We start from the raw sequence: 16,460 nt of genomic DNA on the forward strand, positions 1-16,460 counted from the left end.
ATTCATGAATGACTAACTTGGTATGCCTAGTTTGAGACCCCTAGGATTGGTGGGTTTGTTTGGTGTGTGATGGTTTGGGTTTGTTTTTTTTTGTGGGGGGTTGTTTTTGTTTTTACCCCATTATATAAAATGTTGTAAGCTTGAATTACAGCCCTCAATGAGCTCATTGAGTTGTGAGAGCTCAGCACTTCTATACCAGCTTCAAGCCAGGCACCCAGAAAATAGCATACAGTTCCTAACTACTTATGACAAGGTTGGCTTAACTGATCTCCCAACATCACACAGGAATGCTGTAGCAGAGGTAGAAATAGACTCCATTTCTTTGGGAAACATTCAAATTCCTTAATTATAAAGTTATCTTCTCTCTCCATTGGGTCCTTGTCTCACTTACTACACATTGGGCATGTCTACATGAGATGCTACTGTGCAGTAGCTCTTTCCAACACACAGTAGCATTGGTGGGCAGTAATTGCGATGCACCACTGCTGCATAGTAGTAATGAGCTGTGCAGCAGCTAGTTGCTCCTGCACAGTAGCTTCTGAAAAAAGCCCTGCAGGGATGGTACTGCACAGTAACTTCAGTTACTGCATCGTCATTTTAGTACTTGTATAAACAACTGCGCAGTCTGTTGCTCGTGCAGATGCAGCCATTGTGTTTTTGTGTTTTAAGTTCTACCACAAAAGAAGCAGCCTTGCAAGAGAAAACAGCTACCATTATCACTTCATCCCTAGAAGCATTCCATCCTGTCTTCAGACTATAATATACAGTAAATAAAGCACCGGGCCATGCATTGAGGAATGAGGACAAAAGCAAAATAGTAACAAACGGCTCATCCAGGGGTTACCAGGGCTTCTGTGGGGGGGGAATGCATGTGATCGATCACATGCTAAAGATTATATCATAATACATTAGGCACAAAAGAAGTTGAATTCAGGTTGCCCAGGTCACCTGAATCTTAGTGCAGGCCTCAGTGGAACATTGATTAATATACAAATTGGTCACACAAAGCTTTTGCTAAAGCCTAAGAGAGCCTATGTAGTGTTCTGCCAATACCTTGTCATGGGTATACATGTATCTGCTAGCAGGGTTGAAGTTTTAGATTTCAAAAAGGTGAATTTCAACAAGTTCAGGGCAATAGTAGGGGAAGTGCTATGGCACCAGGGACTGAAGGTGAAAGGAGTTCATAAAGAGTTGTCATTCCTTAAGAACACAATTCTTGAAGCACAATAGAAGTCCATTCCCATGCGGAGGAAAGGCAGCAGAAGGGCTCTTGGCTTAATAGTATATCATGGTCCTCTTGGGAGGGGGAAGAGGCATACAAATAACAGAAGCTTGGGACAGTCCCCAAAGAGGACTATACAACAATGGTCTGCACGTCTAGGGAGCAGATTAGAAAGGCTAAGGTGGTGACTGAATTTAAACTAGCAATGGAAATCAATGACAATAAGAAGTCATTCTTTCGGTATGTAGGGAATGGGAGAAAAACAAATGGGAGTGTGGAGCCATTGCTTAACAACTTGGGACGGCTGGTTACTGACATTCAGGAGAAAACTGAATTCCTGAATGACTATTTTGCTTCAGTATTTCACCGGACTAAGGGGAAAATCATGCTAGATAGGCTACAGAATGTGCATGGTGGGAATGACTGTTGACGTTGAGCTGATGTGTAATCAGTTAGAAAAGTCACACATTTATAAGCCAGCAGAACTGGATGAACTTCATCCGAGAGTGCTGAAGGAGCTGGCTCAAGTCATTGTGGGACCTCTGGTGAAACTCTTCCAAAACTCATGGAACTTGGGGGAGGTCTCTAAAGACTAGAAGAGGGCTAATGTTGTGCCCAACTTCAAGAAGGGGAGAAGAGAGGATCTGGGCAACTATAGGCCAATTAGCCTAACTTCTATCCCAGGGAAAATCCTGGAAAAATTCATTAAGGAGTCTATGTGCGAGAGGCTTGCAGAAGGTAGGATTCTGAATGACAGCCAGCATGGATTTGTTGCAGGCTGGTCTTGTCTTACCAATCTCATCTCCTCCTATGGCCAGCTATGGATAAGAGAGAAGAGGTTGACATTGTATACCTAAACTTCCAAAAAGGCTTTGATCTAGTATCTCATGATTTTCTCATGGGAAAAGTGGAGGATTGTGGGTTTAACTGCTTGACAGTCAGGTGGGTAGGAAGCTGGCTGTGGGGTAGGACCCAGAGAGTTCTAATGAATGGATCTGTGTCATCCTGGCAAGAAGTGGCCAGTGGTGTCCCTCAGGGGTCTGTGCTTGGTCCACTGCTTTTCAACATCTTTATCAATTATTTGGATGTGGGGACTAAGAGCTCACTGGCCAAGTTCACAGATGACATCAAGTTATGTGGGAGCATGGCCATACTTGAAGATAGGCTGCAGATACAGGCAGACCTAGATAGACTGGGCAACTTTGATGGATCGGAACCAGATGAAGTTCAACCCTGAGAAGTGTAAAGTGCTCCATCTGGGGATGAAAAATTCCCAATATACTTACAGGCTCTTTGGTGCCAAACTGACTAACACCATGACTGAAAGGGACCTAGGGGTAATAACAGACCATAGTATGAACATGAGCCGTCAGTGCAATGCTGTAGCCAGTAGAGTAAACAGTACTCTGGCATGCATCAACCAATGCATATTGAGCAAAACCAAGAAAGTGATTCTCCCACTTTACTCAGCATTGGTGAGACCACAGCTGGTGTACTGTGTTTAGTTTTGGGCACCGCACTTCAACAAGGATGTGGAAAAGCTTGAGCGAGTCCAGAGAAGAGCCACCCACATGATCAGAGACTTGCACGGCAAGCCATACGAGGAGAGGTGGAGCGACTTGGGCCTCTTCAGACTAAAAAAGAGAAAGCTGAAAGGGGACTTGGTAGCAGCTTACCGCTACATCAAGGGAATACATCAAGGACTTGGTGACCAACTGAAAGACAGGAGTAATGGCCACAAACTCCTGAAAGACTGTTTCAGGCTTAACACGAGGAAAAACTTCTTCACAGTTAGAGTATTCAGACTGTGGAATAAACTCACCTACCCTGGAAATCTTCAAGAGGAGACTGGTTGGTCACCTCGCTGGGATCACCTGACCATGGTTGTCTTTTCTGCCTATTGCAGGGGGGCTGGACCCAATGATTTTGTGAGGTCCCTTCCAGCCCCATACAATCTATGTATTAACAATGTGTATGTCACATGTGCATTAGGGCCATACCTTGTAGACAATAAACCTGGTGAAACCTTTCCCACCGAACTGAGCCTGTGGTCATTCTTTAGAACAAGATTGGGGTTGTAATCTCCTGACTGTGACTGTTAGCTGACGCCGGAATCCCTGAGACTTCAGCAAATCAATAGAACCTGATGAGTACAGTGAGGATGACACCTAGCATTTCCTAACTATGGAGTACTTGACTATGCAATCATAACAACGTTCTTTTTCATATATTTTTCTAGGTAACATATGATTGCATTCACATTCTATTGATGTTCCTTTTATTTATTTTTTCTCTTACCCAGGCAGGCACTAGGATTCTGGGGATGTACCTGACATCACTTATTCATTTCATGCTATTATAGTCTTTCAATTTATTCCAATGGATTGTAGTATTTACTAATTTCTTTCCTAACATCCAACCAGCTCCAGTTATGCATTATCAGGTATTTTGTAGTAGTACTAATGTTATGAGAAACCTGATGGAATTCTTGTGGCTGAATTTGAAATGTCATTCTAATAGCATTTTCTTTTATATATACTTATATTGATAACCCAGTGTTTAACTTTTAGCTCAACCTAGGAAATTAGTTCTTGCTGAGGTCAGGACTACCCTAAATACATGCAAGATCATTATTAAAACCTAACAAGCCTGAGGTACCTGAACCATGCAAGCAGCTTAATTTTTTGTTTCTGGAGAGCAAAAGCTAGTAGAATTTGAGAGGGATGGATAGGCTAAAACTAGAAGGAAAAATCTTTTAGAACTTAAATGCATAATCACTCAAACACTGGAAATATCTTTGCTAGGTGAATATGATTATTTATTCCTTCCTTCTAACATTAGAAATGGTGACTTGGATTTAAGGAAACGAAGCATATTGTATATTGCTACAAAAAATTGTTAGTAGGTAAAATAGCAAATAGTTTTTATATTGTTAGAATTTTTTATCTCCCCTAGTTCATTATTTTACTATACTTATGAGATTTTAGTTTCAGATATTTCAAGTACCTCATCAATAGCTGTAAAACATCATTGTGTCAAAGGCTTATTGCATGGGCTGACTGTTTAACTTTAAACTCCTAAAGTTGTGAGGCATGCACACTAGCCAAATTCATTGCTGTGGTAAATTCAGCCTTGGTAGCTTTGCTTTCTGTTATCATTTCTGGAAGACAGATAAATGGATCATTTACTCAGTGACAAATGTATCTATAGTCCTTTGGGCCAGATCTGGACTGCAGGAGCTCCTTCCAGACTGGATCCATTGATCCAGCAGCAACTGCAGTGGGTCTGGGTCCAAGGAAAAGCAGCATAAGCTGGGCAGTGTGGGTTGGGGAAAGCGGGTGGAAGTAGGGCAGGAAGGGCTGTATCTGCAAAACCGTCACTCTCTCTGTTGCTGCTAACAGCAATGTCCAGGGACCCCAAATTCTGTGGCAGGCCATACTCCACTGGCCATACCTCCTAACTTGCAGCATCCTGCCATACTACAAGTAGACCAGATGGAATGGTTCCACCAGCAAGATTCATCCCACAGGCCTTAAGTTTGACACCTTCTGTCTAAAGGAATTTAAAGAAGCATGGTCTTTTTTTGGTGTTAGTCTATATACACAGTACAATGTCATTATTGTTGGCTCTGGATTTAGGACTCAGAGGCCTTGTTCCAAGGGGGAGAGGGGGACCTATCCTCAGACCAACCCTGACCCCTCCATTTGATAATAGACTAATTTATTGATGCACGATGATAACAGTGAAAAAAAAGGCAATACAAACAATCAAGCAATTTTATATATTTACCAAATCCTAGGGCTGCCATCAGTGTCAAAATGCATCTGGCCAGTTTGCAGTCTTCACAGTGAGGCTGTTTCTTAGGCGTCAGATTTCAGCATGTCAGCAGCCTGGAGGTGGGATGCCGAGGCCCTCTCCCCCTGCAATGGGGTGAATAAAATGGGCTGGTGTTTTGCCCTCTGTCCATGGTAGCCTCAGGGACACTTTCTGGGGGATGGGGACAGGGACCCTCTTGGGGAGAAGGATGGGGAGGGAGGAGGGAGGAGGAAGAGACTTGGAGGGACCCTTTGTTATTCTCAAGTCTCTGCTTTTGTATACTCCTTCCCTCCTGATGACTCTTCATTCGTGGCTATCTCTGGTTGGTTGTTTCTCTGTGGTTGTCATAGTCCACGTAGCTTATCACATGCACACATACTAATTTGGTCTTTCTGGGCCTTCTAATTTGGTCTGTTCCCCCAAAACTGGGACTCAGACTCACCCCTGTTGTGTTAGACAGCCTGTCTGCTTCAAAGGCTTTATGGAACTCTGTCTCTGTGAAACCCAGGCTTCATAGAAATCAATTGACCCCTGCTGCCCATCCTGAACCATGCTAAAAAAATTTTTGGGTTACTATTTAGCTTGTCCTTCATCTAGTTTGCAAATATAAGTGTTATGCAAAATCAGAAACCAGCTTAACACTGTAGGGTAAAATTCTGACTATTGTCAGAGGCAAAAGTTTGAATAATGTCTCAAACAGTGTAAATATTTCAACCACTGTGTAGTAGGATGCATCAACACTTACCTGCTTTGCCCACAGAGAGGTTACCCCTGTGGCTTGCTTCCTGGGCTGGATCCTGGGTTGCAGCAGATGAGGGCTGGATGAGAGACACCTGGGGGAAAACTAACAGGGGGCAGGGGGTCCCTGTAGTCACATGCTCTTGGGTCAGGACTTCATTGGTCCAGGAAACTTTTTGGGGGAAAGAAAAGAACTGGACAGGATGTTCAGAGGGAATAAAAAGGAGGGAAGGACTAGGGGAACAAGGCACTCCAAGTAAGAAGAGGCTGCAAGAGTTATGCAGAGGCAGGGAAGGGAAGTTTCTAAGGTGCCCAGAGCTGAGATGCATGGTGGAGGGCACAGATAGAGGCAAACCCAGAGCTGCCAGGCAATTTGGAGAAAAACTGGATGACTCTGAAGAGTGCAGAGCTGGGTTGCAAACCAGGAAGCACAGGCTGAGGCAAGCCCAGCATCACTGAGCAGTGCTCAGGAGAGTGGAAGCAAGGAAGATATGTAGAATAGCACATCAGGGTATGTGGTAAGCCAGGAGCCACAGTACTTTTTTCCCCTCTATTTTTCCTGATGTCTGTTGTAGAGGTTGTTAAGCATCTTACTTGAGGAATAGCCAGGATTGACTGCTTTCATACACATACCAAGGAGTGGACTTGGGTTTCCATCCCCGCACTGCATGAAAAATAAATAAATAAATAAATAAAGTTCATGAGCTAATGGACTTTGGCTATTTGATTTATATCAGTCTGTGTTCCTCTCAGTGGATATGTGTGTCTTAACAGACAGTTGTTAACAACTGATGGCCCCAGACTGAGATGCTGAGCCCCTTCAAGCCATAGTTCCTAGGCTGGGGTGTAATAAATTGCTGAATTATCCCCTTTGAGGGGCAATAATCAGTCAATGGTTAACGGATCCTGCTCAATGGCCTTGAACCCCCATGCAGCAGGGTGAGGTAGTAAGTTCTCTACTATATATAGGCCACCATGTAGACTGAGCATAATTAACAAAAAGAAAATTGATATTCCCTGTGAGGGAGAAGATACTGATATTGATAATTAATTGAATGTCAAAGCAAAAAAGCAAGCTGATCCTGCTAGACAATATAACAAGATTGGCCCTCAGTGCTTCATGGAGGGAAGGGACAGGGTGTAGCAGTGGAGGAGTCCTGTGAAATCGCCTCTATAGGTTGAAGATAGCCCACCTTCCTCTGCATGAGATTCCCGGTCCCTTTTCTACAGTTACATCAAGATGTGGTAGGCAAGATTGGAGGAGAAGGTAGAAGGTAAAACCTTATACCTGGAAGTACGTGTGGTCAAACAGCCTCTTCTCATATACTGATTCAACATTTAAAACTGAATTTGGTCCTTTTTTGGTTTAGAATTCTGTGAGTGGCAGGCAATATGAAGTTTTCTGAGACAAATGAAGTAACATGAGAATAAAGTTGCTATTTAAACTTGACCACCTCCAATATCTACTGTAGCAGTGTCCAGCACCATTGTGGGAAGGAGAGAAAATTGGGAGGAAAATTGAAAAGCTGTAGACTACAGATAGAAACTCCTCCTTATGGCACTTAGTCATACTTTACACCCACTGTTTCATAACACCCTTGCAGATATTTACATTGCAGCTGCTGCCAACATTCAATTTGCATAACATCTTGCATTTGGGGGTATTTCTTTCTATAATAGTATGTATTTATTGTAACACTGTTTTGTTCGTTAGCAACTTATGCCAAATGCAATCAATAATATATAGGGAAAGCATCTATTTTGTACTGCTATTCATTATCATAATTGAAGGGTTGGGAATGTTACCACTGTTTGGTAAAACACTGATTTCCTATCCTTTTCTTTTTTAGCACATACCAAAAGAATGTACCTCCCTGCCTCTGTCTCCTGTCACCTTTAACACCATAATTCTTGCAAAAGTCAAGGTTCCCTGGCAGCCCTGGAACCTCTCTCAAAAGAGATTCCACAATACTGTTGCAGAACTTATCACTTACCAGAGCTTTATCTACAGTGATGCTCTGTGCAGGATTTATAAAACTCCACTGACTACACTCACCCATACCTGAACCCCAAAGAATAGATTTGAGTGTCATGGAGGGCAGTGCTTCTGTGCTCACTAGGTAATCAGGGCAAGGCACTGAACATTTTATTAGCATAAACAACAGGATTGTTAGTTCCTGCATGCCTTCAAGGTCAAATATTCTAAGTCAGGCTCTCAAACCACACAAACAATTAGTTAGGCAGCCTTATTATTGCTGTCATTGATACATTCTTAGTTTAATTTTCACAGTAAATGTAAAGGATTTTTATTTTTTTTTAATAAGAAGCCACCAACTGCAAAGACTGAGGCCTTGGTTTAGGAAAAACAATAAAGCTGAAGCTAGACTTCTCCCTTTTTAATTCTTTTTATCCTTTTAGATGGGTGTGCCTAGCTTCCAAATACTGACAGAAAGGAATACAACAAAGAAATGTCAAGGAGATGTTCTCAGACTCCCACTAGTCAGACTCCCAGGGGACATCTATACGATGAATGGGCATAAATAAACTCCAGAGCTTAACGCTATGGAGTTTTTTGCTCCTGAGTGTGTGTTCAAATGGCATGCCTGGGAGCAAAAAACTCTGGAGTTTGTTCATGCACAGTACATGGAGCCCACTCAGAGTAGTCCAGGCTGGCAGGGGACCTGGGAGGTCAGCCTGAACCTCTGCCTGGGCTCAATGCTAGCCCAGGGCTGCTCCAACTGGGCTCCATGTGCTGCAGAGCAGCTGGCTACAGTACAAGGGTGCTTCAGGATGAGGAATTGTATTATTTTTGTGTACTCTAATAAGGGCACATGTGTAGATGCTAAGACATTTACTGTACAGTTAACTAGGCAACGTTCTCTTCCTTCCCTTCATTCCTCAGTCCCAATGAACTTTGGAAGTAAAAGGAATAAAAGAGTCAACTATTGAGGACTATGCTAGGCAACTGTACAGCAAGCATCTTATGTAGTGCTTCTGTGGTGGGTTCACTGCTTTTCCCTGGCAAGCCTGGCTTGGAGAAGGATGCTTTGGATTGGTGGAACATTTCCACCAATCAGGTAACAGCTTCTAGGGGCTTGCCCAGCCCCTTCTCGAAGCGGGAGGAGTGCGAGTAGCCCCTAGACCTGATTGAAGACTGTGCTTTGCAGGTCTAGCGGACTTCAGTGGGGGGACCTGTGGTGTAAATAAAATAGAGCAGCGAGGGACAGTGAGGAGAGAGGAGCTCCAGAGAAGACCGTCATCTGGACTCTGCCTGAGCCTCGATGGTACACGGTCTGGCACATGGAGAGCCGTCCCTGGGAGCACCTCAAGGCTGGCTGGACCCCACATGGCGCAAAAGTCGGTGCATGGAGAGTTGGCCCTGGGAGCAGCTCAAAGCTACTCAAGTTAGCCCCAGCTGTAGGCCGGATAACCAGAGCCCCACAGTGTGGCTCAGCATTAAACTAAAGGAGCCCCAGTGCCTAAAGCAGGGCCTGGGAAGGGGAAAGACCCCTGCCATGAGGCTGAGGAACCAGAACTAGTGAGGGCTCAGCTCCCATAGGAGCTCCCTGGATGCCCAATGTGAAGCACACGGCCCAGAGGAAAGAACCCTCAACTCGAGGTCAATGGCTCCAGGACACCTGAGATGGTGTGGGGACCCAGAGGCCAGATCGACAGCCCCCAGAGGAAGGACCATGAGTTACCGGGAACCCAGGTCCTGCAGAGGAGGTGCCCCAGGGCAAGTGACCCTGGGGAGAGTGGGCCTAGGGGGAAAAGACTCTATCTCATTTGAGGGACCAAGTGGTTAGAACCCAGATCGGGTGCGTCTAATATCTGGTATAGTTATGTTTCCTATTTGGTGTCTATTGTTATTGTTGGTGTTATAAATAGCTGGGTGTATTAATTTTGTATAATGGGCTCTGTAAGGATGTCTTTATTAGCTAACCCACTTGTATAGATTTGCTAGATTGACTGTCCTGGGATCCACCCCTCTTCTGGGCCTGAGGCAGGGGGACTTAAAAAAATGCCCTCCCTAGGGCTGACTTCCTTCAGCTCTTTATACGTATCAGATCTTTATACGTATATTTGTCTCTATATCTGTAATTATATCTATCTTAAAGAGTTTTATATATATCTATTGGTAACTCAATACATTGTATATAGTTAAGAACTTTGGGCTTGAGCTAACTCTATAGAGGAAAGAGGGATCTGCTCAAAATCCTGGCATCCCTTTCACAGCACCCCCTTCTACCTACCCATCCTATCTGATTGAAAATAGGGCACACCCTTGGGCGTACCCGGGTTACACTTCCACTGAGTCAGACATCTACCTTGCAAGTTTAATTCAGGATTCAGTACTCAGTTTTAGTTTAAATTATGAATAGTTCAAGGTGGTAAAGTTTTAATTCTGACTTTGATTCCAAACCACTCTAATCCAATGGGGTGTTTTTTTTAGTGAAGGCTAAAGGCATGACTGTGCAGCATTGGACTGTGCTGGGGAGTGCTACCATGAAAACTTACCCCACACCCTTGCTCCTACTCCACACTTACTGAAGGTCAAGAAACTAATGAAGCCATTATAATAAGCACACAAAAACTGAGAGAGATACTGGGTGCCCAGGGTCTGAATGTGCCAAAGCGGAGCTATATTACAGAGTATTGACGCTCGACACTTACAGCAAGGAAGCAAGTGGCTGGGGTTTATTTTCAAAGGATTAATTTCTAGGCTTATCCAGCATACCTGGGGCATGTTTTAAGACTTGAAATTGAATTTGTATAGAAAATACATTGTCTTCTTTCCCTTCATTCCATACTCCCAATGAACTTTGGAAGTAAAAGGAATCCAGAGTCAACTATTGAAGACTATGCTAGATTCAGTAAAGGCCCTAGGACTAAAATTGCAATCCCTTGAACTCCTCCTCAATGGCTGCCTAACCATGGAAGTAGACAAAAAAACATTTGACAACTCTGTAGAAACCCTCTACATCATTGCTGTTCTGCCTCTTTGCATAGCCAGAACTGCTCCATTCAAAGCAGTTCAGCACCTACCTCCCACCTAAGTCTATTGGGGCTCCAGAAAGTAGTTTATGTGGTGTCTTAATCCATCAGGTGGTCCTATATGCAGTAAAAATGCTCTGAGCATGTCCAATGCAGAACTTGCTTTCTCACAGAATATAGCTGTGGCCCTTTCTTTTTAGAAGACAGAGGAAAAGGGGGGTGATTCCAGAGTTGCATGGCTTTTTGCATAATATCCTAGTAGTTACAGCATTCTCCCAGGAAGTAGGAGATCCAGGTTTAGTGCTCTTCTCAGCCTGGCTCACCTTCTAGGTGAATGCCCTAAACACCAGGTTGTAAGCTAGGTTGGGGCAGGATATTTTCTTCTGATGCTGAATCTGGAGCACTATGCAAAAAAGAAGTGAAGACTAATGAAGTCAGAGAGAATGAATAAGAAGAGAACAAGACTGTTGCCCAGTGGTTAAAGGAATTCAGCTTGGAGGTTGAAGTCTTTATCCTCTGTTCTGGAGTATCCTCCCTCCTCCTTGAAACCTGCCAGAATCCAAGAATGGATATATTCAGAAGCAAACCAAGATGCCCTTTTCATTTGGACAGGCTTTTAGCAGGAGTATATTAATATTTTCAATATTTTAATATTTTATCTGTTTTTATCACGTATGTTGTATTGTAAGCCACCCTGAGTCATTTCTGGGAAGGGCAGCATAAATCTAATAAATAAATAAAACAATACATAAAAAATCTGATATTAACAGTGAAATACTAGATTTTCTCACATACTGAGTTACTGTAAGAATTTGTGCAGCAATTAAGAGGAAAGATTGACTAGCTAAAATTCTATTATATATTTCTCTAGAGCCAATGTATATAAAATCTCATGGGGCACAAATCTAACGGCAGATATGAGGGAGGTGGAGTAATAAATAAATTCATGAAGAAACAGATTAAAAGATTGTAATAATATTTATAATCTTAATAGGTTCTCATAAGAGGCTAGGTATAGACATTGAAAAAGAATGAGGCAGAAAAGCAGCATGGTTAGATCTCTCTCTCTTTCCCCCACCTCCACACCCCAGGCTTTGGTGGAGGAAAAGGGCAAATCTTAGACCAGGTTCTGCCATTTTTAAACCAGTCTGTGTGCTGAACTTCTGTTCAGTTACAGGTATAAACCAGTTTCATGTGCAAAAGTTCTGTCACAGATATAGACTGGTTTCAAATCACTTATACCAGTAAAAGTGTAATGTCTGCACCTAACCAGAGTGTCTATCACCAGACTAGGCTAGGTATTCAGTTTGATTTCTATTTTATTGTGCTGAATATAAAAGAATAAAGTCAGGCTAAGTGGTCACAACAAAATGTAAAAATGTGGTCCTCTCATGCAATTTCAAAGCTATTTTGAGGTAGAATAAGTCTTCCAAGATTATGCAGCATAGAATCCAGAGATGTTCTTTGCATGCAAAGTAGGGATCTGATTTTCCAATGAGTTTGATGCAGATAGGAGCTTGTATTTGGACAGAACTCATTTCAGGATTAGCACTTACAGGATTAGAATTTGCCTTTTACACCACACCACACAGGTGTAAAACATGCAACAGCCTCATTGAAATGACTCTTATTTGTGCTACTTGAAGATGAATCAGGTTTTTTTACTCCAGACCTTTATAAACCAAGTTTCTTAAAAGTAACAGATGAGAACATTAAATCTTTGAATGAAACAATCATATATTATAACAGCTATATTTTCATCTGCTATAATCAAATCAATGGTGTGTAAATCAGACTGATCTACAGACCATGCTATATAGGTCAAATAACAACATATGCAAACTTCAACAATCTTGTCATTTAAAGCTTGATTTAAATATCTGAACAGATATGAACATTTGGGGAACCAAACAAGCTGCCTGCCAAATTCTTCCATAGCTGCCAATCATTTGTGCATATACTTTTTACACTACACACACAGACAGTTCTGAGGTGAGCTATGTTAGAATTTTGTATCATGCTCCAAAGAAGTTCTCAGTTGTCAAGCATTAACAGTTTAAATATTTATTTGTATAATTTTTACAGCACTCAACAAATAATAATTAACTACATCTGGATGCAAGGTTTCTTCTATTTTACTATCTCAATTTAGTGTTCACTACACATGTGATAGGGGAATATAGAGATAGAAAAATGCTTTTCATTATCTGAGATCCAACCCCACCCCACCCAACCCCCCCCAAAACAAAAAAACCCCCAAACTTCTACTAAAGGGAATTTCCCCCACCCTTGTTATGGTGCATTCATGGACCCTAAACCCTGCAAGGGATCACCCACATGGAGCTTATTACAAATGCAGGATCATAACAATTGGCTCCATTTTTTTACAGAGATGTCAATTTTTTATACTGTTGTTTTCCTTCTTTCAGGAGCTAAGCACTTAAATTTAGTAGTATAGGGTACTAGAGTAGGGGAGTAGGATAAAAAAACAAGGATTATCCAATTAAAAGAAGACCACTTTTTTTGGTGATGCAGGGAGTACTTGAGGGAGGAAATGCACAAAGCAAGTCTGCAGGTGGCCTTACACTTCACCTCAGACATCTGGAGCAGCCGGGGTGGAGATCATACCTACCTCTCCCTCACAGGGCACTGGTGTGACCAGTCAGGCCAGCGGTGGGTTCTCCTTCAAGCTGAGGTGATAGATGAATCCCACTTGGCAACAGAGATCATGGGGGCCATGAATTGCTTGGTGCAGGGGTGGCTTGTTGGGTGGGGCGAGCTCACCTGTGGATTTATGGTCACCAACAATGGAGCTAATATGGTCAAAACATTCCTTGGAAAATACGCGGAGACACCAAGCAACAACTGTGCACCAGAATGAGTGCACACTGAAAATCTACCATTCTGGTGCGCAGTTGTTGCTTGGTGTCTACATGTATTTTCCATCAGGACACTTGGTGCCCTGATGGAGATATGTATTGTGTTGTGAACATGTCTTCATACTGCAGATATTGTGGGCAGGTTTTGTGTGTCTTGTCATCGCATGACCTGATCCATTCAGTGTGTTTTGAGCTGTAGGAAGCTGGCTTCTGGTGATGAGGTTATCAAGGTTCAGTGCTTGTTTGAATTTACAAACCTCTTTTCACAGGCGGGCCTATGAGTTGCACTTCATCAACCTCCTAGGTACAGAAAGTCATGGACTCAGTATAGACATTGGAATTCTGACACACTACAACCTGCTGGACATCTGACTACCCAGGTACCTCTCCACTTTTACCTGTGTTGCTACATCCCGCTTCCCCGCCCCCACCCCAGCCTGTTCCTCACTCCTTGATGGTTCCATTTCCATTTTCACTGACTGGCTTTCTTGCCTGCATTGCATGCCAGCCCCTGACTTCTTTACTATTTCTTCTGTCAAGAAAGAGCACACACACAAACCGCAGGTGCTTCCTCAGCCTGACAAAGGGTTTTTCAACCTGAAACCTTGCTAAGATATATGCTAAAAGATACCAGATTAGATTGACCCAAAGAACCTTGTCTGCCAGTGCCATGTCCTAAGACCAACAGCCCTAGCACCTGATCGGAAGGACGCCAGGCCCTGAGCACATCTAAGCCCGAAGGTTGGGGCTGGCAGGGAGAGTTCTCTGGCAGCTTCTGAAGAAGAGGGTCCTCCTGAAGAAGAGGAAAGAAATGCTCTGTGACCGTTTGGTTGCCAGAGATGCTGCTGATGCTACTGTGCTGCTGCTCACTACGTTATTATTTTATCTGTTGTCATTTAAAGTGGTAGACCAGCATGAGGCTGTAGGGGAGGAGGAGACCTCATTGGGGCACACTACTGTGTTTTGCAGAGGCCCCAGCGCCATTGAGGGTGCGCCTTAACACACACACATAGTCACATATCACAAGTTTTCCTTGTCAGCAACTTGAGGTGTAGTTTCCCAGAAACCCCTGCACCTATCTCCTTGAAACCTGGCAGGATTCATGGCCTCATTAGGGGCTACCACACCTGTAGTTTTCACCCAGCTGTGCCTTAACACACACACACAACATGAGTTTTGCTTATCAATAGTTTGAGGTGCAGTTTCACAGAAACCCCTGCACCTATGTGCTTGAAAGCTGGCAGGCTTCATGGCCCCAGCAGGGCCTACCATTCCTGCAGTTTTCACCCCACTGTGCCTTAACACACACACAGTTACACATCACACGTTTTGCTTGTCAGCAGCCTGAGGTGCAGTTTCCCAAAAACCCCTGCACCTATCTCCTTGAAACTTGTCAGGTTTCATACAACCTGCCAGACATTTGACTCCCCAAGTACCTCTGCACTTTTACCTGCACTGCTACATCCCACTTCCTCCCCACCCCAGCCTGTCCTTCACCCCCTGACACCTCCATTTCTATTTTCACTGACTGATTTTCTTGCCTGCACTGCATACCAGCCTCTGGCAGCAGCCAGAGGTATACAGTTTCCCAGGAATCCCTGCACCTATCTCCTTGACACATGACAAGCTTCATGGCCTCAGCAGGGGCTACCATGCCTGCAGTTTTCACCCCGCTGTGCCTTAACACACACACACACACACACACACACACACCCACACACACACACACACACACACACACGTACCAAAAGTTTTCCTTTCAAGACTTTGAGGTACAATTTCCCAGAACCCTCGTACCTATCTCCTTGAAACTTGGCAGGCTTCATCACCTAAAAAGGGGCTACCATCCCTGTTGTTTTCATGCAAATCTGACAAAATGACAAAGTTATAGGCAGTTTTGTGCTTCCCCATTAAAGCCTATGGGCAAAATGTAGAAACAGCGTTGAAACAGAAAAACAGTTTTGAAGAAATGAAATGGAACAGTGCTTTCAAAATGAAGCAAAACTCAAAATGAAACACTGTCCTGTCAAAATGATAAAATGGAAGTTGAAATGAAACAGTGCTGTTTTGCACAGCCCTATTGCTTATGTATGGTCTTAACATTATTATTGTATGTGATGAAACAGCTTCGGTGCTCTGTCACTTTAAGGGCTGGAGCAGCCAGCCACCAGGTATTTGATGAGGGTGGCCATTTTGGAGAGCTGTGGTATAAGGGCAGAGCAGTCTGTGTAAAAGGCCCAAGGAGACAACATCAGGTTAAGATGCTTCTGGAACACTTCGGAGATAAGGGGGAAGCTATGGGGAAGGAAGAGGCCTCATTGGTCCTGGACATGATCTGAAACTGTATTTTGCTGGGATAGGGAGGCCTGGTGGTCCTGCCTGTGTTAGGGCAGGGCCACTCAAATACCAGGTTTGAGGACCATCCTAGTGTAAAGAAGGTCAGAGTGCCTTACTCCCTGCCCATATCTTTGGGTGAGCTTTGAAAGCAATTTAGAGCCAGGCACACAGAGTAATTGCACCTGAGCCCTGTGGGGAGATAGGCCCTGGAGGTGGGCCAGGCACAACAGGACAGTGGTATCTGAGCCTGCAGAGGTGCTCTGCCTTGAGTAGGAGGATGCAGTGATGGGCCAGACATGGGAAGTAGAGTGCCACCTGAGCCTATGGCGGTGGTTGACCACAAGCCTGAATAGTAGGGAAGAATACTGTGGCCCTGAGTTGGGGCAGTGTTGTTAGAGGTAGTTGAGTTGTGGGGTGCAGTTGTGAGGCCCTTGAGATGAGGAGGAAGTTAAGCAGCCTGAGTAGGCAGGTGG

Source organism: Alligator sinensis, unplaced genomic scaffold, assembly GCF_000455745.1.
Source record: "Alligator sinensis unplaced genomic scaffold, ASM45574v1 scaffold1122_1, whole genome shotgun sequence".
In the NCBI taxonomy this organism is placed as follows: domain Eukaryota; kingdom Metazoa; phylum Chordata; order Crocodylia; family Alligatoridae; genus Alligator; species Alligator sinensis.